Source organism: Rhinichthys klamathensis, unplaced genomic scaffold, assembly GCF_029890125.1.
Source record: "Rhinichthys klamathensis goyatoka isolate OS25496 unplaced genomic scaffold, OSU_Roscu_1.1 h1tg000110l_1, whole genome shotgun sequence".
Lineage (NCBI taxonomy): Eukaryota > Metazoa > Chordata > Actinopteri > Cypriniformes > Leuciscidae > Rhinichthys > Rhinichthys klamathensis.
The window spans coordinates 2,878,037-2,904,152 of record NW_026606648.1 but is presented as its reverse complement, the minus strand read 5'-3'; the positions used below and the strand labels follow the sequence as shown (position 1 = coordinate 2,904,152).

Genomic DNA, 26,116 nt, shown 5'->3' with positions numbered 1-26,116 from the left:
CATAGACCAGAGACTGTAGAATACCCAGAAACTCCTAGCAACCACTTAAGCCGGGGACACACTTAACGACTGTAAGGCCGATTATGAATGTAATTTGATACTTACGACTGATCATGCCCAAACGTGCCGAGTCAGAGACAGTTGCGTTCAGTCTGTTTAAAATCTGCTCCAGTCATTGAAAACAGTCAGTAAGTGTGTTAAGTTCAGTCTTAGAATGTTTCAGATAGTCATGAAGTGTGCATTAGCAAACTAGCCCAGCATTAGCAAAATTCTAGCAAACATTAAGAACATCTTAACAACCACCTAGCAATGCCCTAGCAAAAATGTACAATACCCTTGAAACCATTTAGCAATACCATAGTAACCACCTTGAAAACTCAGAAACCATTTAGAACACATTAACAAACACCAATCAATGGCCTAGCAAACATCTACAAAACCCTAGTATTCACCTAGTAATGCCGCAACCATCACAAACAACCCTTAACAACCACTTAGCAACACCCAAGCAAACATCTACCCTAGCAATTGCTTTGCAAAGCCCTAGTAACATCTACTAAACCTTAGCATCCACCTAGCAATGTCCTAAAACCCATCACAAACACCCTAACAACCACTTAGCAATGGCCTTGCAACCATTTAGAAAAACCATCAATACTCTAGCAACCATTTAGCAATGGCAACCTTTCAATCGCCTAACAACCATTTACAGAACACTGGCATTCCTAGCAATGCCTTAACAACCATCACAACAACTTAGCAACTCCCTAGCACCCATCACAAACACCCTAACAACCACTTGGCAACCATCTACAACCCTAGCAACATTTAATCATCTAGAACATTCTAACAACTACCTAGCAACCATCTAAAAGACCCTAACCACTTAGCACTGGCCAATTCATAGTTTTAATATAACACCCACCTGAAGGGCAAAACAAGTCAACGAGCAAATCCCTGTTAGGAATTAGGGGTTTAGAGAGACTGAATCTTCCAACGAATCATTTGAGAATCTTTGAAAAATGTGGTGTTATGAGACAATGTATATTATGAGAAAATGAAAGTGTTTTTTGACCTGCATGTAAACCTGTTGTAGGAGACCTCCAAAACAAAATCAGGAACCTTTAAAATAGCATAATATGTGCACTTTAAAGGGTTAGTTCACCCAAAAATGAAAATTATGTCATTAATGACTCACCCTCATGTCGTTCCAAGCCCGTAAGACCTCCGTTCATCTTCGGAACACAGTTTAAGATATTTTAGATTTAGTCCGAGAGTTTTCTGTCCCTCCATTGAAAATGTATGTACGGTATACTGTCTCACGGGCTTGGAACGACATGAGGGTGAGTCATTAATGACATAATTTTCATTTTTGGGTGAACTAACCCTTTAACAATAAGACCAGGCTGCATTAATACATTCAAACAAATAAAAACACACGTACCTTCCCTTATATTTCAAAGAGGGGCATCTGTTGAGCCAGAGGCTTAACTGCAAAATAATGCCATGGGACACAAAAAAATATACACACATATGCTTACTCATAAACAAATACATACATTAAACAAACCGATCACAGCAGTTCTGCGCTGACGCTAATTGTATTCTGTTCACATACAGTTTAATATACAGACATTAACATTCAGAAAACACACTCCACTGTTCATGATCCACTGCCTCGCATTCTCTAAACACATGCACGCACGTACACTGTCATCACTCACATATGGCTTCTCTGGTGTGCATGGCCAAACACAGACCCACATCTACACACAGAGACACACGAGGGTATGCCACTGTTGTTTAGGAACTTTAGGGCTGAGGCACACTAATGTTAATTTAGGCCACATCAGCATGACGTTTGCACATCCACAGCATGAAAATGAGGTGTGGCTGCGCACGCACACACACACAGACGTGATGCAAATTCTGTGTGCATCATGTAATAATACATGAGTGAATGAGGGAGTGGGGAAAATATATGACAAGTGGGAGAAAATTTTGAGAAATAAAGAGCAAGCAAAATGAACACAGGATGCTTCTGAAGTGCATGTTTGCATATAATTTAGTATAGAATAATTATAGTTGAAGAAAGAAGGGTGAGAAATGCTTAGCAAGTGAATATAGCTTGTCTTATGAGTGAGTCATTGAATCATTCATTCAAGCAATTAATTTAAGTACACTTCATTCAATCAGGAACGAAACAAGTGACTCCCTCTGAGTCAGTCATTGAATCATTCCCTCAAAAGATTAATTCAAAAACACTGATTAATTCAATAATAAAACAACACAACAACACTATAGTGTTTGATGTTTGGATATGTGTGGTGCTTGATTCTGCTTTTACTTCACTTGGAACTATTTTCGTTGGCTAAAAATCAACTAAATAACTGACAACATGTCTCTATAAAATCTAAGTTATTCAATATTAACTTATTGTTTATTGAACCTTTAAATAACCTTTGAACCTTTGAACCATCACAGAGAGCCTCAAAATCACTCTCCAGAACATTCTCATTCACGGTACCATGCTGGTGGAATGATCTGCCCACCCTCATCCGGAATGCAGAATCCCTGACAGCATTCAAAAGACAACTGAAAACTCATCTCTTCCGTGAGCACTTAACATAACATTTTTCTTTTTTAAATCCTTTCCTTTTCCTTTAAATCCTTGCTTACCTGGCTTATGCTACTCCGAGCAATGTCTGAACTTTGTATTTTGAGCACTTCTTGCGTTGTTTTTGTCTCTTCACGATGACTCGCTTGGTTTAGTCCTCAGTTGTAAGTCGATTTGGATAGAAGCGTCTGCTAAATGACTAAATGTAAATGTAAATGTAAAATGTAAATGTAAATGAATAAAAGCATTATCACACCCACAATTAAGCCGACTGAATATTGTAGATTTTGCTACAGTACGCTTATCAAGTAGTTAGTTTACACTTATAGAGATCCTTATCAAATCTCTGATTGCATAGGATCTCCATTACATAAACCACTTCTTCCCAGAGCCTTCCAGTATCCTCGCTAGAAGATCACCCATAAATACCAATATATATTTTACAGAGATCACTCCAGTCTACACAGTCAATCATTATTAAATTAACTGACTCCATTCAGAATGCACAAAGACGAGTTGAAGTAGACACGCTTGTGAACTCTCTCACTTAAAAATGAAGAGTAAGATTGAGTGTGTGTGTGTGTGTGTGTGTGTGTGTGTGTGTGTGTTAGGAGTGTACTTAAAAGAAAGAAAGGATAGTTAAAATAACATGAGGCCGGAGAATGGCAAGTTAATTAAGGTTTAATTTTAGACAATAAGCCCGAGAGAAGAACCACCATCCAACACAGGAGAACAAGGGATGGAAGTGAATCAGCCAGAGGGAGAATGAAAAGTAGCGCATGGACAATACGAGTATGCATACTGTACATCCACAGTAAGCTTCAGAGTGTGTATGTGGGTTACCGTAGGTTAAACTTTATGCCTCAAACATGACATAAACACACACAACTTACAGTCAGAACACATCTAGAGCTGCTGGATTAAAAATAAGATGATCACACACATACACACTTTCACATATCACTGGGTTAACGATGTAAATAAGTAAATGATGAGTAAATGGATAGAAATAAAGATGCGCTCGCTCACGCAAAGAGTTAATGAGATAGCAGAAACCATGAGCCTCTTACAGCTAAATCAGTTAGCATGATCCAATGAGTGGTATCTGCGTGTGTGTGTGTGTGTGTGTGTGTGTACCTACTTAACCATATTTTGTGGACAAATTTTTAAAACGGACAAAATTTCCTAACACCTCCTTTTGGGGACGTCCTCATTTGTAAAAGCTATGGAAGCTTGTTTCCAACATGGAATTAAAAATAATTTCTATTGTTTTTTATATACAACTAGCTATAAATGCTTGTAATACTAGTTTCAAATAACCCACACCCTAACCCTCACAGAAAACTTTGTTTGTATAGGCTACTCTTTTTATGGAAGGTTGCAATTGTGAGTTTGAATCTCACAATTCTGAGAAAAAAAGTCCCAATCATGAGATATATCATAATTCTGACATTTTTCTCGCAATTGTGAGTTATTAAGTCATAATTGTGACATATAAGCTTGTAATTGCCAGAAAATTTTCACTATTTCTTTATATAAACATTTACAAGAAAAAAAGCTTTAAAACTAGTATTATAATTTATATCTAAATGTATAGCTATATATAAAAACAATAGAAGTCTATGGAATGGGCCCATTTAGCTGTGTGTATGCAAATCTGCTTGCAGATATATGTGGATACCTATAGATTAACACAGAGCTGTCAATCAAAACCGATCAGTAATGGCATTTCACACACACTGGTGGTCTTGAAGCCCATTTCCCAGTGGGCAGCTCATCTATGTGACATTCTAATGAGGTTAAGCTTATCCAGATTTATTAAAGTAATTGCCATGTCTCATCACGATGACAGTATCATGCACCAATGACAGTGGCCCTATCTCGTGATGGATGATTCAATATTTTTCATCAAATGATTGCTGATATTTGTAATGTGAGAGTTGTTTTGATGAATCTTTGAATGATTTTTAAAAACCTGTATATATTGCTTATAAATATTTTACCACATTTAAAGCAATCTTTCAGAAGTGTGTATGAAGCTGGAAGAGACGTCAGCGTGACCTTTAATCTGACCTTAAGCATGCTGATTACTAAAAATCATGAGGGGAAAGGTTAGAGACTCTGCGTGTGTGTGCTCATGTGATTCAGTATGCAACATTTATGAGACACCTGACATCATGTTTTATTAAACAACTATGCATATAGAACTGCCCAACGATTTAATTTAGAGTAATTTGTTTGACAATGTAAAATAAAATATCTGTCATAGGATTGTGACAATAACAGGCACTTTCAGAAACCTAAAACCAAAATAAAAAAGTTATTAAAATCATTGCAACATTAAAAGCTTGATCTTCACCACAGGGGGACTTACAAAATCTTACACCATTTTTGCTATTGAAGGTTAAAAAAGTCTTTGCATGACTTTATCAAAACATTTTTGAAACAAATAAATTAAGGTCAATATTTACAATATAATACAATACAATACAATACAATACAATACAATACAATAATATAATATAATATAATATAATATAATAATAAATTCCTTGAGTTAATTTCAGTTATTTTAGTATTATTTATAGATTTGTATGTGCTTTTGTCATTTTTATTAATTTTATATATACATAACTACATGTATATTTCTGTTAGTTGCTAAGACAACATTTCTAATTCCATTTCGAGGGAACTCAATGCTGTGTCAGAATGTTGACACCATGGGAACATTTCTACGTGACCTGCGTTTGAATCACTCCAATCTCACACGCAAAGCGTGGTCACATGACAGATAACTGTCACCACTAGGCTTCCTTGGACTTTCAGTTTGTTTTGTTTTGCCACGTGTGTTCCCCAGTCTGAGTTTCCCGCCACCAATCTGTATCCATGGACACTGATCACCTCCCTCACAGCTGCCTGTCATTTGTAATTATCATCACTGTGTATTTAAGGTCCTGCCTGTCTTCTGTTCAGTGTCCGGTATTGTTTGTGTGTTACACTTTGTTACGTGTTCACACGCTGTTGCACCCGTTTGCCTGTCTGCCTGTCTGCCTGTCTTGTGAATTAAACTCGTTTTTGGATTATACCTGCCGCTCCTGTCCTTCCTGAACCACCCCGTGACAGAATACCGGACCAACAAAAAAAAAAAAAAGGATAATATTGATTTTATCCAGCTCGCTGAGAAGAGTAAAAACTTTTTGACTTTTTCTAGAGATTTTGTTTTTCTTGCACTCACCAGCCCCCTCGACGACGAAACACTGAAAAATCTGTTCTGGATCGGGGCCAATTTCCATCAACGCGTCGACCTTCCAGACACCTCCAACTTGAACTGGAGGGAGGCTGTCATCAGGTGTCTGGAAAGCGTCGAGCTCCGATCCAGCACACAGCCAGACCCAGAGCCCAGATTACCACCCTCGACCACGGAGTACTCGTGCGAGCCCCCCGCAGACGGAGAGCTACCAGCCGCTGCGACGTGTCAGCCAGAGCCCGAGACAGAGAGGACAGAGCTGATCCTCGCCCCGGAGGAGGAGCTCCAACAGGAGTCTGACCAGGGGTGTGAGTCCACGACATCTGCGGACGAGGGGATCCAATCCACGGATTATGAGGACTGGCTGAAGGATTCTTCTGAGGAGACACCGGTTCCCACCCTATCCCACCCGTCATCTGCACCATCATCATCCTCAGACCCTTCCAGTGACTGTGTCTACCCTGTCGTCAACCTGTCAGATTCCACTGCTCTACTACACTCAGCCAGTCATCCAGCCCCGCCGCTGCTTGATGTTCGCTGCCCTACATCGTCTCTGGGGAGGCTCCCGGACATCGAGACGCAGGTCAGCTCACCATCCGCAGCACTCGGGCGTGAGGATCTCGTGGCTCCGCCTCCAGCCTCAGTCCTCTGCACTCCATCTCGGCCTGTCGACCTGCCGGCTCCGTCTTGGCTCCTCCTACCTACGCTTCCACCAGAGACCCTCGGACCATCGGCTACAGCGGGTTCGCTCGTCCTGCCGGCTCCCCCTTGTTCAGTCGTCACTCTGCCTTCGCCGCGGACTTACGGTCCGTCCGCTACGCTCCATCCCTCCACCCCTTTGGCTACAGCGGGCTCCTCCTTCCCTTCAGCGTCACCTCTGTCCTCTCTCACTCCACCTCCGCCTCTGCTCTCGGGCACTCTGGCTCCATCTCCAGCACTCGTCGCCGCGATGTCTCCTGGGTCTCCAAGTCCAGCGACGTCGTTGGAGTCCACCGGCTGTCCGTCTGCGCCGATGGATCCTACCGCCGAGTCTCCGTCGGTCATCCCCCAGCTACCGTCAGCCTCTTCTCCATCTGGTCTCTTCCCTCCGTCTACTCTGCCGTGGGCTGTCGGTACTGGACGGCTCTGGGTCTGCACCACCAGGCCTTCTACATCTGTGCCGTTAGGGGATCGTCGTCCATTCACCATCCTGTCACTCCAGCCTCTCTCCTGCACTTCCTCATCTTCTCGTCCACCACCAGAACCTCCTCCGGTCCCTCCTCCGTCATTTTGTTACGGCGCGAGGACGCGCCTTGCCGGAGGGGGGCGTTATGTCACCACTAGGCTTCCTTGGACTTTCAGTTTGTTTTGTTTTGCCACGTGTGTTCCCCAGTCTGAGTTTCCCGCCACCAATCTGTATCCATGGACACTGATCACCTCCCTCACTGATCACCCGCCTGTCATTTGTAATTATCATCACTGTGTATTTAAGTTCCTGCCTGTCTTCTGTTCAGTGTCCGGTATTGTTTGTGTGTTACACTTTGTTACGTGTACACACGCTGTTGCACCCGTTTGCCTGTCTGCCTGTCTTGTGAATTAAACTTGTTTTTGGATTATACCTGCCGTTCCTGTCCTTCCTGAACCACCCCGTGACAATAACGGTGCAACTGGAAGCTATAAAGGACACCCGGACCAAACATAGTCAACTTCTGTGTCTTCAGTAAGCACTTTGTGTCATTTGGTGTTTTTATGGCAAGTAAGCAGTAGTTTAAGATCTGTGTGTCTCCATACCCGCACTACGTTATTGTAGGTGACAGACACGACCTGTGTGTGGTCTGCTTGGGAGCAGAGCACGCACAGTCAGCTCTTGAGGGAGCTGTGTTCATTGCGAGTGTTTGCCATTGAGAATGCCCGTACACACCTGGCTCTCTTCGAGGAGGGAGGCCAGGCATACTCCTCTCACGGTTTGGGTTCCGCATCTGCCAAGGCAGCACGGCAGCTCAGATCATGGAGGTCACAAATGGAATTGGAAGAGGAGCTTTCTCTGCTCTCACTTGCCGGTTCCAGTGCCTTCATTCCGGACACGGGATCATGCTCTGTGGTTTCTTCTGTGTCGAGTGAGGGTCAGGTGTTAGCAATATCCAGCTCTGATATATAGTTAGCATCGAGGCAGGGGAGTTTGAGGATTCGGCATCTATCTCCCCTGCTTATGAGGAGCTTTTGGAGGTTGCGACTCGTGGTGTTGATAAACTAGAACATTGACTGGCCAGCCAAGAAACTGGAAGCTCATTGTAAGAGCAAGTTATACAAGCGCTTCCTGTCAAGCAAATCCCAACCTCCAAGTCAAAGCCTTCCTTTCTTTTTGGATCTCCACACTGAGGTGTCGAGATCCTGGACTAAGCCGTTTTTTGCCTGTGTCTTTGGTCCCTCGCTTTCTAATTATTTTTCAATTGTGGGACTTAATGAACATGGGTATGAGCCTATAGGCTCCTGTGCTACCAAGCCATTACATTGTCCTTGCTGGGTAAAGACCACGTCAGGCCGTGGCATGTCTGCATACTATGGCTTTGTTGAATGCATACCAGGCCGACCTAATGAAGGCAAACAAACGGCCTGTGCTATTGGCATTTCTATAGGAGCAATAGTTCCAACGTTCCAGCTGGACACTTCGCTTTGCCCTCCTGGCCTCTTCGGTGACTCAAGTCAATACTGGTCTCTGGGGCTATTACTAAGTAGCAGCCCTGGTTGAATACAAGTTACTTGAGGCGTGAGCAACAGAAGCAGAGTGTCACTTGTCGAGTCCCCTCTCAGAGAGACTGTGGGTTGAGACGGCACTTCCAGCCAAAGCCTTCCTGGGGGCGGACTGATCTAAGTACTGTTCTTACCGAGGATGGCTTCAGGCAAGAAGTCCTGATGCCAGAGGGCTCCGTTTCCGAAGTGGTACTGTTCGACTGAGGCCTGCATGTGGGATTTGCCCATGGTACTGGACGGTCTGTCTATGGCAACCTTTGAGCCTTTAGAGTCAGCTTTAGAGGACTCTTAAGATGGCTTTCTTACTTGCAATTACCTCCCTAAAATAAAAAAAGAGTAGGAGATTTGCAAGCTCTGTCTGTTGCCTCGTCCTGCTTAGAGATTGCTCCCGACATGGTTAAAGCTCTTTTTCACCCTAGACCGGGTTATGTTCAGAGAGTGCCTACTAATGTAGCACGCTCTGTTATCTTGCAGGCCTTTTGCACTCCTCCTTTTCATTCAGACAGCAGACCAAGAGTAGCTTAATTTGCTTTGCCCAGTTCGGGCCCTCAGTTGTCTTTTTGATGCAGCATTGAGTTCCCTCGAAAGAAAACGTCTCGGTTATGACTGTAACCCTGATTGACTGAGAAAGGGAACGAGACACTGCGTTACTTTGCCATACTTCCTGCATGCCCGAGAGCAACTGACTTCCGCCAATAAGAAGATTCAGGTGACGCGGGAGTCGGGACTACATTTTGCCAATGAGATTGGAGTGATTTCACACGTGCTTCAGACACAGGTCACCCAGAAGCGTACCCATTCCGTTTTGCGTACCCATTTGGTTTCCTTAAGTTTTTTTTAATTTGATATTTATATATTATTTTATTTCAGCTTAATTTCAACAAAATAAGCTTTAGTTTTAGTTATCAATAACAACACTGGTTCATTTAGCAAAAAAAAAATAGAGAGGAAAACAAGCCTAGATTTTTTTAAGGCGTGTTTAAAGCCAAAAATCTTAACTAGATTTTTTATTTATTTTTGCTTATTATATCAAGAATACTCCATATTCTGACATCTTACTCATTTGACTACTTCTGCATACTATATAGTTTTGTGCATATTTGGATGCAGGGAGTGTCTTTATTAGTACTACAGATTTTTACTAATCAGATTGACTGAACAATGATCCATCTTTCAGGGTATGAGAAGCAAAGAAATCGGTCACAAAGAGGAGATTGCACTATAAAATGGAATTTAGAAAATAATGAAGAAATATAAAAAAGAAAATCAGCCTTCATCCAAGACAGGATATTATAAACAGGATCAGCTTCAAAGCTTCCCATTCAGCAGGTCCCCACATGCTGAGGATTCTGGGTAAAGTAGCAGTGCACGGCGCAAAAATTGAACATCGAAAGAGTCACTTATCAGCAGAAGATGCTGACCTTAAAATGTCTCCCGCTGGTTTGCAGCTCAGTGCACTGCAGTCACCCCTTCTTTATAAACAAGATTACAAAATGGATTAACTGCTGTTCGTTAATCCATTCCAAGTGTGTCAATTGTGCTGGGATGGTTGCGCTGCAGGCTGGTAAAGTGTGCTTCTATACAACAACCACTCTGTCTAAGCCTGCAACCTGCTGCTGTAGGTGTCACCTACATGATATTACTTTTAGCGTCTTACCTACTCTCTCTCTCTCTAATTGAATCATTGATGTTGGATCGACTTATGCAGAGAGGAAATGTAAGAAGACTGATGCGATGATCTCTTTAACAGTTGCTGTGTGGGTATGAGCATGTGTGTGCATGTGTGTATCTGAAGGCTTATATGTTTTTCATGACGGAGACACATTGTTGCCCAAGGGGTTACTTTTCTCTGAAAGTAAACTAGTAAATAATAACAGATAAAAAAAAAAAAAAAAAAAGTGGTACTGAGTCATAACTGTCAGTCAAAGCTACAGTGTGTCAGCAACCGTAGAGAAACTGACATCAGTCTGCACTCTGGCCTGCATCTTTTAACTCTTAAGTGATGTTTCATTTATTACTTAAAGAAGTCACAGTACTAATAAAATCAACTTTGCCTTTTTTGAGATTCCAAAAGCATAAATTATTGAACCAAAGCCAAAAAACAACAACAGCAACTTAAAAACAGCTTGATCAGAATTTCCATATACAGTGCCCACAAAATTATAACCTTTCATTGAAGTAAAACAATTTAAAGTGAGGGAAAACTCACATAATGAAAAAAATGTTTTTCTCCAATGCATGTTGCCACAATTATTGGCACCCCTAGAAATTCTTATGAGTAAAATACCTCTGAAGTATATTTCCATTACCTTTTTTAGCACACCAAGGTGACTAGGAGCATGAAATAGAAAGTGACTGTAAGAAAATAGCTAAAGCAATGACAATCCCCATTTCCACCACCTGGGCAATAATTAAGAAGTTCTAATCAACTTAAGATGTTACAAATCTGCCTGGAAGAGGACATGTGTCTATATCGTCCAAAAGCAAGGTGAGGAGGAACGTTTGAGTGGCCAAAGACTCTCCAAGGATCACAGATGGAGAATTGCAGAGATTAGTTGAGTCTTAGAAAGCCTAAAAAAAAAATTCAAACAACCCCTACATCACAACATGTTGTTTGGGAGGGTTTCAAGTAAAATCCTCCTCGCTCATCCAAAAACAAACTCCAGCATATTCAGTTGTCAGACACGACTGGAACTTCAAAAGGGACCTGGTTCTATGATCAGATGAAACTAAATAAAAGAGCTTTTTGGGATGGGTTTGGTGCACACAGGGATATAAAATACCCCATGCCCACGGTTAAATATACCATTGTATCTTTAATGTTGTGAGCCTATTTTTTTGCTTGAGGTCCTGGACATCTTGTTCAGATTCATGGTATCATGGATTCTATCAAATACCAACAGATAAAAAATCTAAACCTGACCGCTTCTGCTATAAACCTTATAACGGGCCGTGGTTGAATCTTCCATCAGGACAATGATCCAAAACAAACATCAAAATCAACACAAAAATGTGTCACTGAACAGAAAATGAAGCTTCTGCCATGACCATCCCAGTCCCCTGACCTGAACCCTATATGAGTGGGGTGAACTGAAGAGAAGAAGCACTAACATGGAGCTGGGAATCTGAAGGATCTAGAGAGATTCTGTATGGAGGAATGGTCTCTGAACTTCTTTTAGAACTTAGAACTTCTTAGGCCCTAAAGAGAGCAGCCAGAAAAACGGAGCGAGCTGGAAGAAAACAAAATTAGAAGTTTTTCGCATTTCGTGGAGAGAGAGCATGATTGCGTACAGAAAAGCCTCAAAAACTGCTAGATCTGCTTATTTTTCAACACTTTTAGAAGAAAACAAACACAACCCTAGGTATTTATTCGAAACAGTGGCTAAATTAACGAAAAATAAAGCTCCAACACCGGACGTTTCCAAACAGCATAGCAGTAATGACGTAATGAACTTCTTTACTTACAAGATTGACAATATTAGAGAGAAAATTATAATTATGCAACCGTCTACTACAGTATCGCATCAGTAAATTGTAGTCTCCCTGAGGAAAAATTTAATTCATTCATTGTTATAGGAGAGGAAGAATTGTCTAAACTCGTTAAATCATCTAAATCAACATGTATGTTAGACCCTATACCGACTAAGCTATTGAAAGAGATGCTTCCAGAGGTCATAGATCCTCTTCTTAATATCATTAATTCATCTTTGTCACTAGGATATGTACCGAAAACTTTTAAGCTGGCTATTATTAAACCTCTTATTAAAAAAACGCAACTTGATCCTAGAGAATGGTATCTGCGAGGATTTCCAGTCAGGATTTAGACCATATCATAGAAATGAGACTGCTCTTGTTAGAGTTACAAATGATTTGCTCTTTTCATTTACAAATGAAATGCGAACATCCGATCGTGGTTGTATCTCTCTAGTGTTACTGGATCTTAATGCTGCATTTGATACCATTGACCACAACATTCTTTTGAATAGACTCGAAAATTATGTTGGCATTAGTGGAATTGCACTAGCATGGTTTAAATCATACTTATCTGACCGTTATCAGATTGTAGCAGTAAATGAAGAGATGTCATATCGATCAAAAGTTCAGTATGGAGTACCACAAGGCTCAGTACTAGGACCGTTGCTGTTCACCCTGTACATGCTATCCTCTGAGATATAATTAGGAAGCATGGAATTAGTTTTCACTGTTATGTTGATGATACTCAGCTTTATATTTCTTTGTGCCCCAACGAAATGCACCAATGCACAAAATTAATGGAATGCATAGCTGATATATAAACTTGGATGACTAGTAATTTCCTACTACTTAATTCTGAAAAAGCAGAGTTTCTAATTATTAGGCAAAAGACCCTTCTTCGTCTTCGTCGTCGGTTAGGAACCTGGGTGTGCTTTTTGATACCAATCTTTCGTTTGAAAGCCACGTTTCTAGCATCTGTAAAACCACATTCTTCCATCTCAAAAATAAATCTAAATTACGACATATGCTTTCAATGAAAAATGCGGAACAGTTAGTTCATGTGATCATGACCTCAAGGCGAGATTATTGTAATGCTCTACTGGGTGGTTGCCCTGCACGCTTAATAAACAAAGTCCAGTTGGTCCAAAACGCAGCAGCTAGAGTTCTCACTAGAACTAGAATGTATGCCCCGTTCTGTCAACACTGCATTGGCTCCCTTTTAAACATCGTATCAATTTTAAAATATTGCTGACTACTTACAAAGCACTAAATGGTTTAGCTCCCCAGTACTTGAGCAAGCTCTTAACGCATCATAGTCCTTCACGTCTACTGCGATCTCAAAATTCAGGCCAGGTGATAATACCTTGAATATCAAAATCAACTGCAGGCAGTACATCCTTGTCCTATTTAGCACCTAAACTTTGGAACAGTCTTCCTAACATTGTCCGGGAAGCAGACACACTCTGTCAGTTTAAATCTAGACTAAAAATGCATCTATTTTACCTGGCATTCATATAGAACATTATACATTTCTATTATTCAAATCAGTTAAATGATTATTAGGCTGCATAGATTAGGTCAGCCAGAATCAGGGACACTCCTATAACACCTGATGTACTCGTTACATCATAAGAAGAATGGCATCTACTCTCTAGTCTTTCTGTTTATTCTGAGGTTTACTGAAGTCAGCCAGATCCGGGCCGTATCCAGATCAGATGGTGGACCTGCGCCTGGACCCATCCACAACGCATCCCTGAAGTGCCAGCCTCATCAGCCCCGTGAAGGCCTCATCGACACGACAGCCATCGGCACTGATCCTCAAAAACTCGTCTCCATACCGGCGTGATTACTTCGACATCCAACCAGATGGAAATGGATAAATATTCTGAATGTTCTGATCCAATCTGACTTCTGACCTGTAATGCTGCCTGAATCATACACTGTTCGTTCGTTGGCCAGAGGAGAACTGGCCCCCAACTGAGCCTGGTTTCTTCCTAGGTTTTTTTCTCCATTCTGTCACCTGATGGAGTTTTGGTTCCTTGCCACTGTTGCCTTGGCTTTTGGCTTGCTTAGTTGGGGACATTTAATATTCAACAATATTACTGATCTGCCTTACTTAAGGTGAACGATGATGCAATTTTCTTCTAGAAACAAACTTTGTTGTATTATTTTCATGATTAATCTCACACATTTTTAAAGTAAATAATAAATAAAATAAAAAACACTACACATCAAAAGCTTGGAATAATTAAGATTTTTTAAAGTTTTTGAAAGAAACCTCTGATGTTCACCTAGGCTGCTAACTTTCACCTAACTTTTCTAAACTGAGTAATGACTGCTGAAAATTCTGCTTTACAATCACATCAACACAGAACAAACAACACAATAAATTATATTTTAAAATGTACTCAAATAGAAAAAAATATTTTAAATTGTAATAATATATATTGCAATTAATAATAATATAATATAATATATGCAGATAAAACAATAGGAAAATGTAAATAAGTTTGCAATGCGGTTTTTAGATGTGAGGATACAATAAAAAGAGAGAAAGAAATGGTTTACGCAATGACTTCACTCTGCAGGAATTTGCATGAGATTTGCATGTGATATGAATATGACCCTCCACACACACACACACACAGTCAACTGTATACATACACAAAGGTTTTTTCATCTACAAAGGCTCTACCTGAATCATCATAGCCAACATTTGCAGTGAGTAAGTTTGTGCATAACCTAGATCCATTCGTAATGCAGCCTATACTACAAATCGGTTCAAAAAGTGAAACACACAATAGCTTGATCTCATCTTGTCTCTGACGTATACATACATAAAAAGAAGTCACTGAGGACAGTCAGATGACAGCCACGTCCGATCTGTCAACTCACAGTCTCTGAGGATATTCTGCGATTGTGTGTGATCAGATCATGATCCTCCGGCGATGAATCTTGTCAATGTCGATTAATCACTCAGGCAAAAGATGCCTCACATACAAATGGGCCCAAAAGAGAACACACTGAAAAGCTGATTTAAACCTGGGAATTAACTGCATTTTCTAGGATTTTGAACAATTTAAAACAAAGAAATGTTAAAGTCCCCCTGTAGTCAATAATTTTATCCCTAAAAACTCATCTTTGATCACCAAAATAACATATTTAAATGTTTTTTTCCTTGAAATAAAATTCTTCATGCCTTAAAATAGCTTGAATGTAACTCTACACTCTTGCCTCATTTAGGCTCATGGTTCTATGAATATGCAAATGAGCCCCGCCTCCACTCACTCACACCAGCTCAGAGATCCACTCGTTGACGGTCACACATTGACGTGATTATTTACAATGTAGTTTGTGACGTCAGAAACACCAGCGATTTCAAACCGCATTTTTTGAGACTAACTTTGGTTCACTGCAGTTTTAAAGAGAAAATACATAGCAATGCTGTTGACATGAATTTGCACATGGTTTGTCTTAAAAGCATATTAAAACACCATATAGACATATGAACAACATTAAAAGCTTGATTTTCACCACAGGGGGACTTTAAATATTTAAAGGTACACTGTGTAACCTTTGGCCCTCTACTAGCGGATAAAAAACAAAACTGCATGCATTTTGCAGAAAAATATTTTTTTGGTTGTGCTTTGGCTTTGCGTGACTGCAGATGAATATGACCCTTCAGAATAGATAATTCTTTACAAAGAACTCTGTTAGAGAGCTACATATTTATCTGTTCAATAAAATACCTTACTCACTTCATGAGTAATTTGAAATATTGCTTTTTTACAACATTTGAAATCCCTGTTCTCGCCATCTCTGAAAAGCCAAGCCAGTATTGTTCTCATTATTACGAGCTCGGTCACATTCTCCTTTTGCCAGCAGACTGATCTGTTCGGCATAAACTGGGTTATTCCCCGGAGGTTTTAGATTTGTGCTCCGCATGTCAACCTTTCACACTTGTTGTGACAACTAACCTATGCTACTCCCACACTAAACACACACCAAAGTAGCCGGATCAACTTTTCTCTATTTACAGATAAGACGAGACACCCACGGGCGAGTGACGTACGTATGCTATTTACCATGAAAACCATCCCGTGAGGCTTATAATAACCTTACCATAGTGAATCAGGGTAAGACAAAAACATGTTTTGGAAGGATTGATGATTTATTGATTGATTCATTATGTCATATTCATATGGGGGGGGGTTTACATAATGTACCTTTAAGATTCTGCGCTATTTCCAGTTAATCAAATATGCACATTTTTGACACTGACCATGTGAACTCTTTGAGAATGTTTAAAAATAGCATTGTGGACAAATAATGTTGGATAACATGATTTCACACAAACTTGCGAGTTCAAGCCGCTCCAGTGTTGTTGCTATTAAAACAAAAAATAAAATGAACCAAATACTGAGATAATTTGAAATTAATAATACTTTTTAAATTCTACATTTCACTCAAAATGTTATGCTGATAATACAATTTGTAATGATTTTTTATTTTATTAAACTATAAAAAATGCAAATAGAACCATTTTCCCTAGTGGAATGCATTGTAAAATATACAGTCTGCAGCTGTCCATGGTGCTGATTGAAAACAGATAAAGCCATATACGGTGGGTATGTGTTTTTGCTGATCTCACACTTCCTGGACAAAATAACCTCCATCCCCCAACAGTTGGCCTCTTTGGCAAACCCATACTGTAGTTCACCATACAGTGTCTCAACCAATTTCCCCTTCATTCTTCTTTCTTCTTTTGCCTTGCCATCTGAACAAGAAATTTCAGCTCATTTACAAATCAAATTCTTCCACGTTTACTTGATCCTATACTTGATCCTATACCATGCCAAGCCTGTTTTCCTTCTTTTTCTTCTTTTATAGCTCGCATTATTCACACTTCTCGTAGCTCCGGCATTGTTACATCATCATTTAAAATAGCTGCTATAACCCCAATTCTTAAGAAACCTGGTGCAGACCCTAACAATTTAGATAATTTCCGTCCTATCTCAAATCTTCCTTTTATTTCCAAAATTCTTGAAAAAGCAGTTGCTCACCTTAGTAACAATAACTTATATGAGTGTTTTCAGTCAGGGTTTCTTTCTGCATAGTGCGGAAACCGCCTTGGTGAGAGTAACTTATCTATTCTTGTTTTGAGTGCAGCTTTTGACACCATTTCACACAATATTCTGTTGAACCGTTTATCCACTATTGGTATCACTGGTATTCCTTTTGCCCGGTTCACTTAATACCTTTCTAACAGCACACAGTTTGTTCAACTAAAAATGTAAATCCCAACCTTCTTCTGTTAGCTGTGGTGTCCCCCAAGGTTTTGTCCTAGGTCCCCTATTGTTCCTAATTTACCTTCTTCCACTTGGTAATATCTTCTCTAAATTTGGTATTAATTTCCACTGTTACACTGATGATACACAGCTCTGTGTATCTACAAACCCTGAATCCATTCTTCCGCCTGCCATGAAATTAAAGTTTGGTTTTCTGCCACCTTTCTTAAACTTAATGACAGTAAGACTGAAGTACTCCTTATAGGCACTAACTCTCTCTAGGTCCAGCAGTTTTTCATTATCCATTGACGGTTCCTCCGTTTTTCCTTCCCGCCAGGTTAGGAACTTGGGGGTCATCTTTGACAGCACTCTTCCATTTGAAGCTCGCATCAACAGCAAAACCAGGTCTTGTTATTTTCATCTTCATAATATTGCTCGCCTCTGTCCATTTCTCACCCTGCGTAGTTCTGCTATTCTTTTTAATTTGCTTGTCACCTCTCGCATTGACTATTGTAATTCTCTTTTATCTGGTTTACCACACAAATCTCTTCATACACTCCAACTGATTCAGAATTCTGCTGCTCGTATCATAACCCTGACTCCATCTATACAACATATTACCCCATCACTTCAGCAGCTTCATTGGTTTTCTATCAAATTCAACATTTTTCTCCTCCCTTACAAATCTCTTCATAACATTGCTCCACCTTACCTTGCAGATATCTTACAGTCTCTGCTCATCTAACCACCATGGGCCATATAGGGCTTTTAGCCTTGCTTCTTCTCACCTTTGGAATTCTCTCCCAGTTAACATCCGTAATTCAGACTCGCTATCTCAATTTAAAGTCAAACTCAAAACTCACTTAATTCAGAATAGCTTATCCTTCATGATTACTGTCTGCACTCAAATCAAGCACTTTTGGTTTTGTTTTTTGTTATTTTTACAGTTGTCATGTTTGTACTTGTTGCTTTCCTGTTTTAAAGTTTATTGACATTATTTATTGTTATTTATTACTTTGATATTGTTATTGTTGCTACTTCTTGTTCTTGATGTATGGAGACCTTGAGTGATTTGAAAAGTGCCTTAAATAAATAAAATGCATTATTATTATTGTTTTTGTCTGCAATATGCTGTCTACATTTAAACTGAATATAATGATTCAATTACCTGATCATTTATTCATTTGGCTTGAATTCCCATGAATGCAGACTGTGATTTTGCACAGACACATCCACACAAATATCATGACAGATATTTAGAGCAATGTAATAGGCATTTGTGAACAAAATCACCCAGGGACTGTGTGAAATTCAAATTGCATTTCTTTCTCATCATTCAAGGCCTAAAAAGGATGTTTAACTAAACCTCCCTATGAGAACATTTCCCAGCCATAAATATCTATTTTTACTTTCCATGAAACAATCTTGACATCAAGTTCTCTTATACCAAAAAACAAAAATTCATTAAACAAATGACAAATTGGATAATGCACAAATTAATGCCAACTGTAAGGAATTTGATTCAATTTCTGCTAATGTTTTGTATATTATAATGCAATTTAATTTCGCTTATTTGATAAGTGACCTTTGGAGTTGGCGTAAAAGGGGATTATAGGTTATTTGTTATCCGTGTCAGTGTGTCAGAGACAGATCTGTAGAGAGAAATGTCATCTGAAGTGTGAATGTGTGTGTGTGTGTGTGTGTGTGTGTGTGTGTGTACCTGGTAAACCCCACGATCACAATTATAATAACAGTAATTTCTGAGCTTGTGGGGACATATTTTTGGTACCCATGAGGAAAACAGCTTATAGATCATATGAAATTGTGTTTTTTAAAACTGTTAAAACGTTTTTTTGAGATGGGTTTAGGGATAAAATAAGTTCAGCAGTGAAGCAGTTTCCTAAACATAGACAAGTAGAAGTCTGACTCATTTTAGTTCACTCAGAAGTGTTCTTGGAAGACCCTGAGCAGCACTTTGTGTTCCTTTTGTAGTGAGATAAATAGTCTTGTATAGAGATAATTAGTCTCACAGGCTGACATTGAAGAAGGTTTATCAGACACTCAGAGGTGGGGTTTTATGACTTGAGCCAGTAACCCACCAAAACACCCTAGCAACCACCTAGCAATGCCCTAGCAACCACTCAATACACCTTAGCAACCACATACTCACAGAAAAAAAGTGAAACAATTGTACCTTTAGGGGTACAACAGCTTTTCACTGGGGCAGTACCTTTAAAGGGACATATTTGTACTGTAGTAGTTCATAGTTATACAATACTACTCTAAGTCTTTAAATGCACACAGTGGCTTTTTTATAGCAGCCCTTTTTAATACAATTAATTTGTTTGATCGAAACTTTCCTAAATAAGCCTATATCTGACCAAGTTCTTCTGTGTTCTAAATCACTTTCTTTTGACAGTTCGATAATCTCTATTCAGTTTTCTCAACAAAAAAAAAGTTTTCATGCCTTTTTCACTATTTCATACTTTTCATTTTTAGAAAGATATTTTTTCATCCCCATTTTGCATATGAACCATGACTTAATGTGGAACAGCCACTTTAAGTAGGTTTTCAATTTACCTAAGAAGACCTGGCAAAGTATTTAATAAACCTGTCTGAGGTTGATACTAAAAAAATCATGAAAAATAAAACAAACAAACATTTTCTTTGAAAAACTAAAATCTGATTGCGTATTTAACTGAAATCCAACTGATATGTCACTTGCATAATAATTTAGAACGCAGTGTACATACATAGCAGACTTGTTGCAGTTTAATTTTCACAAACATAGTCCATATCAAATTCCATGACATTCAGTGTTATACAGTAAGTTCCATTTTTAGGACTAGAGCCTGCGTTTTCCACATAGCGTAAATCATAGGGCCCGATATTGCACTGCAAAGAAAACTGGCCAACCCAATAAGATTCATTCTTTCAGAGTCCCTAATGTTATATAAAACTAGAACTTGGTGGTGCTCACAAACAGACTATTTTGCTGAGCGACAGTAGGGACCGGCTCTCTTGTCTCTGCACTCTTGTATTTGGTGTTAAACATGATAAACAGTGATAAACACCACTGTGAATACAAAAATACGAATGGGTGTTTTTCCATAAGTGCCACCTACACATTTATTCAGTTCGTTTTGTTATGCAATGGTCTGAACAGACAAATCGCACTCGAAAAATTTATCAAATCTTTACCCCCGGTAGAATTTTTTTTCTTTTATTTAAACTTTACAAAACAAGCGTTATAAGTAAAGTTGATGCACATTTTTTTTTAAATGTAAACACAAAGTTCTGTCATGAAACTCTAGATGGCACAGGCTGATAGGTCCTTGACTCAATCTGCTTGCAATCACATCATTCTCTATAGGGCACAACTGATTGGTTTCTGCCATTTCAGTAGCCAATGAACTCGCTGCTTAACCTTCAAATACTCAGTCAGCATTTCCTGTTTAAGTTGCAGTGCACTTTCAGAAACCCTCCACCTTCCCCAGCTCCACCTGTATAGACCTGCTATGGGTAATTCATATATGCTATTGTAGTGTTACAAATTTATTCAAATGTTTAATTTAGATTCCAATACAATAGTATTTTATATTGAGAAAGTTAATAAATGATGAGATCAGGAAATCTCTGCTAACGATAGTGGTTCCCAGCGGGATATTCCTGACTGTCCTAACACTCTCTGTCTAAGATTAAGTTAATCAGATTACTGAGACTATCACCTTTTGTCTTTGAGTTCCTGTCTCAGTACGAGAAGTCCTGCCCGTCCTGTTCTCGTGTCTTAGCATTTGAATAGTCATGCTGATTGGAGTAGGATTGGTAACACTCTCTGTCTAAGAGCAGGTTCCTAAACCTGTATACCTCATTTACATGCTTTGTTTCCACCTCTATGTAACCCCTCCCCCTTGAAAGGTATATCAACTACAATGTACACTCACCTAAAGTATTTTTAGGAACACCTGTTAAATTTCTCATTAATGCAATCTAATCAACCAATCACATAGCAGTTGCTTCAATGCATTTAGGGGTGTGGTCCTGGTCAAGACAATCTCCTGAACTCCAAACTGAATGTCAGAATGGGAAAGAAAGGTGATTTAAGCTATTTTGAGCGTGGCATGGTTGTTAGTGCCAGACGGGCCGGTCTGAGTATTTCACAATCTGCTCAGTTACTGGGATTTTCACGCACAACCATTTCTAGGGTTTACAAAAAATGGTGTGAAAAGGGAAAAACATCCAGTATGCGGCAGTCCTGTGGGCGAAAATGCCTTGTTGATGCTAGAGGTCAGAGGAGAATGGGCCGACTGATTCAAGCTGATAGAAGAGCAACTTTGACTGAAATAACCACTCGTTACAACCGAGGTATGCAGCAAAGCATTTGTGAAGCCACAACACGCACAACCTTGAGGCGGATGGGCTACAACAGCAGAAGACCCCACCGGGTACCACTCATCTCCACTACAAATAGGAAAAAGAGGCTACAATTTGCAAGAGCTCACCAAAATTGAACAGTTGAAGACTGGAAAAATGTTGCCTGGTCTGATGAGTCTCGATTTCTGTTGAGACATTCAGATGGTAGAGTCAGAATTTGGCGTAAACAGAATGAGAACATGGATCCATCATGCCTTGTTACCACTGTGCAGGCTGGTGGTGGTGGTGTAATGGTGTGGGGGATGTTTTCTTGGCACACTTTAGGCCCCTTAGTGCCAATTGGGCATCGTTTAAATGCCACGGCCTACCTGAGCATTGTTTCTGACCATGTCCATCCCTTTATGGCCACCATGTACCCATCCTCTGATGGCTACTTCCAGCAGGATAATGCACCAATGTCACAAAGCTCGAATCATTTCAAATTGGTTTCTTGAACATGACAATGAGTTCACTGTACTAAAATGGCCCCCACAGTCACCAGATCTCAACCCAATAGAGCATCTTTGGGATGTGGTGGAACGGGAGCTTCGTGTCCTGGATGTGCATCCCACAAATCTCCATCAACTGCAAGATGCTATCCTATCAATATGGGCCAACATTTCTAAAGAATGCTTTCAGCACCTTGTTGAATCAATGCCACGTAGAATTAAGGCAGTTCTGAAGGCGAAAGGGGGTCAAACACAGTATTAGTATGGTGTTCTTAATAATCCTTTAGGTGAGTGTATATTCCTTAGTCAGACTTGGTTGAGATTCCGATGAATATAGCGCTGTAAGACTTGACGATGATTGCAGCTACCCACAGCTTGTGTTCTCAATAAAGAATCCTGCTGAAGATACCACCAAGTCTCCTGGTCTTTGCTTCTGAGTTTCCTACTCTTTAGAAGAAATAAGTTCACAACACTATATTGTACAGCAAGCAATAGCTGTCATTTCACCGTCTATAGGTTAACTACCCGATAGTCTGGCTACAAGTAACCCACTTCTAGCCAAAATAACCATGAATTTGGTTACATGTCTTTTTTTGCCAAAATAACTTGCAATGATGAAATGATTGTATGATACTCCATCTTGTAAGCAAAGTCTGTGTGTTGGCTTATTTATTTTTTACATGTCTATGCGCAGCCTGTGTGTCTATTCTTCGGCTATGGTTAGGCGTCTATTAAATCTTCACTGACAGCCCAAATTTTGCCTCGTTTTAGCCTAGACGTCAGGGCTGTGTTTAGGTAATCCATTGCCATGCCAAGGACTTGTCATGACAGAACTGGATTTAAATGTCCAGTAAAATGCCTTGGAACGCGCAGCTTTGTATGATGTGTTGACGTAATTTCCACTGAAATTGGAAGCTAAGGTGGGACATATTAAATGGCTCCTCCCCATTTTCAAATAGCCAAAAGCGTTTCGTTTACCTCACAGACTGCAATTCGTACTTGACAGCACCATGGAAGCGAATCCGAGCGCTGATGATACGTTGGATTCAACAGTAGAGGTGTGAATAAATTCTAGCCATTTCTTTCTTAGCCAACGTACAGTTGGAAAATGAAATTAAACTCGAGCATTTGAGAAACCGAACACACATCTCCAACCCATATTGCTCTGTGACGTGTTAACAGTCGCTTTGGTGGTATTTATAGCATAGGGCGGGACGCTTTAGATTCTAGAGAGCATTTGATTGGACAGAAGATGTGATGAGAATCTGAAGTCCGCAGTGATGTCATAAAAATCTGTGATCCGTTTTAGCGGAAGTTGTAAGTTTGAAATGCTTATATCTCCTAAATGCGGATTTTGTCATTGTTTTGGAACACGCCAGCTTATTCATAACCTTAAGGCTAACATATTCATACTAAAAGCTAAAAAACTTACATTTTGATTTCAGGGGACCTTTAACTTGATATGGCTTCTAATGGAAGTAAGATGCATCTCAACAGTCAACGAAGTCAATCCTGTGCATGTTTACATACAAAACAGCACAGATGAACACAAGAATGCATCCTGTGTAAACAGCCTTTTACTCCCTGAGTCACAAATGGTCACAACTGTGTTGTAGTCCAGAGTGGCTTCAGGATAAACTCAATTTCATCATGTATTTGCGGTCGAGGGGTCTGTCGACTGGCTGGTGTGTGCAGAGGGCAGAGGAACTGACCTGCTGGAGGCTGGTCAACGGCTGCTCTGAAAAACACACTGTGATATAGCCTTTACACACGGACCTCCTGGCATTCCTGGAGCTGCAGCCAACACACGCACACATACATGCACATCTGCTAGTTAAGACACAGAGCGATACAGTGTAAACACATTCATGTGTGTAAATTCAAACAAATCAGAATATGCTCACATACACACATAAAGCTGCAACATTTCATCCAGCGACACATACAAAGTGAGAACATGCATGCGCCCGCACACACACACCACAGCCATCTGTCAGACACAAGTCCCCCCTGTGCTCTGGCTGTCGTAGATATAATACAGTCTGCTGATTGGCTAAATCTGTTACCACCTTATTATAAGACACAGGGACCTGTGATAAAACGCACACACATGAACAATAAATAACTTCCTTTTTCGCAGGAAATGGAGACAACGAAACACTCGAGGAAAAGAGAGATGACATTCAGGGAGAAGGACATGACAGACATTCACATTAAACTTTCAAACCTCTATAAATCCGTTTTTCACCTGAGTGCTATTTCAATCTCTCTCCATTTCTCTGCATCGTCTCATTCCATCTGTTTCATGCGCTTCTAATCATTCATCTTCATCCAGCCTTCCAATCATTTTCCAATCTGTGCCGCTTCCTCTGGAGTGCTGTTCAATAAGGCTCTGAAATTTGACCTCTTACATCACGTTGGCACACAGACACTCATAGACACAGACTGATAGGTCCCTAATGCCCTGTTTTTTAATTAACACATTATTGCTTTGTAGTAATATTACCAGAGGAAGAGAGAAAGAGAGAGGAGGATGGTCAAGAGTCAGACTATAGGACTAGTGCCACCAAGTGCAATGTGAAACAAAAATGTACCCAACGCAATGGCATCAGAATGATATTTACATACTAAATTGCGATCTGTCTTATTTTGTACATTACCATTCAGAAGTTTGGAGTCGGCAAGATTTTTTTAATATATTTTAAAATGTAATTTATTCCTGTGATGGCAAAGCTGAATTTTCAGCATCATTACTCCAGTCTTCAGTGTCACAGTGTTCTGTCCTTCAGAAATCATTCTAATATGCAGTTATTCTAACAGCAATTATTTGAAGTCTAAAACCCAAACTTACCTAAAACTTTAACACTGTTCTTTTGCTGCCTTGCAAACTCATGTATTTCCTTCAGGAAAAGCAGATCTTGTTTTGGGATGTAACCAATCGTGTGTGGCCAGACGGTTTTTGAAGACTCTGGCTTTTATTTTTCTCCCACACAAGATGAAAATAGGTTGCCAAATTCAACAGATTTAAGTATTTTGCTGTTTGGCACCACAAGAAGTTGTGTTTACACATTCCCATGCCATATGTTAACACTCATCTTTGAGGGTGAAACATTTGATAGCCAAAAAAGAAAACAGAAACTAAACCCCATTGGTGTGTGTGTGTGTGTGTGTGTGTGTGTGTGTGTGTGTGTGTGTGTGTGTGTGTGTGTGTGTGTGTGTGTGTGTGTGTGTGTGTGTGTGTGTGTGTGTGTGTGTGTGTGTGTGTGTGTGTGTGAGTGAGTGAGTGAGTGAGTGAGAGAGAGTAAGAGAGAGAGAGAGAGGGTGACAGAGCTACTGCCAAATTGACAGCGCTGTAGGTAATCCTCAGCAAACAGGAAGTAAGTAAATGTCAGCACAATTACACACACCTTCACATTCACAAAATCAACAAACACCCAGTGGGGTTCTCAAAGTGGGTTCCGGGGACCACAGGTAATTTCAACAGGGAAAAAAAGAAAAGAAAAAGAATTCTAAAGACTGGATAAAATAAGTAAAATGTAAGTTTTTAACAATAAAAAAAATGTTTTGCATATGTTAAGTTTTGAGTTTATTTTTCGCTCTGTTTACTGGTGTCTGTTCTTCGTACCTCGCTTAATAAATCTGAGATGATTTGACAGATGCCAGATCTTCTAATCGTGATAACTGACCTCTGGTTAATTTGGTTCTTCAAACGAATTTGCGGATTTGATTAAAATATCTGGATTAAGCTGTCTGAGTTTACTGCAGGTTCTTGTGTTCATAGGAAAGGGAAGATATATCGATACTCAAAACCATCATCAGCAATGCAGCGATTAATAAAGACAGATTAATAAAAAAAGGAAATCAGGAGGAAAAGGATGCAGCGACTGAAAAGCGTTCT

The 26,116-nt window shown here is 39.9% G+C and overlaps 1 protein-coding gene across 6 annotated transcripts in view; it reads right to left on the bottom strand.

The window, feature by feature from the left end:
* Positions 1 to 26,116, bottom strand: part of dlgap1b (discs, large (Drosophila) homolog-associated protein 1b) — a 161,980-nt gene that overhangs the window by 117,045 nt on the left and 18,819 nt on the right. The window contains exon 1 of one of the 6 annotated variants that reach the window (XM_056254154.1): positions 23,931 to 24,018. The exons of the other annotated variants lie outside the window; for them this stretch is intronic. The gene's annotated coding sequence lies outside the window, so the exon portion shown is untranslated. Of the gene's footprint in view, positions 1 to 23,930; positions 24,019 to 26,116 lie in introns of those variants that run through there. 6 annotated transcript variants of the gene reach the window in all.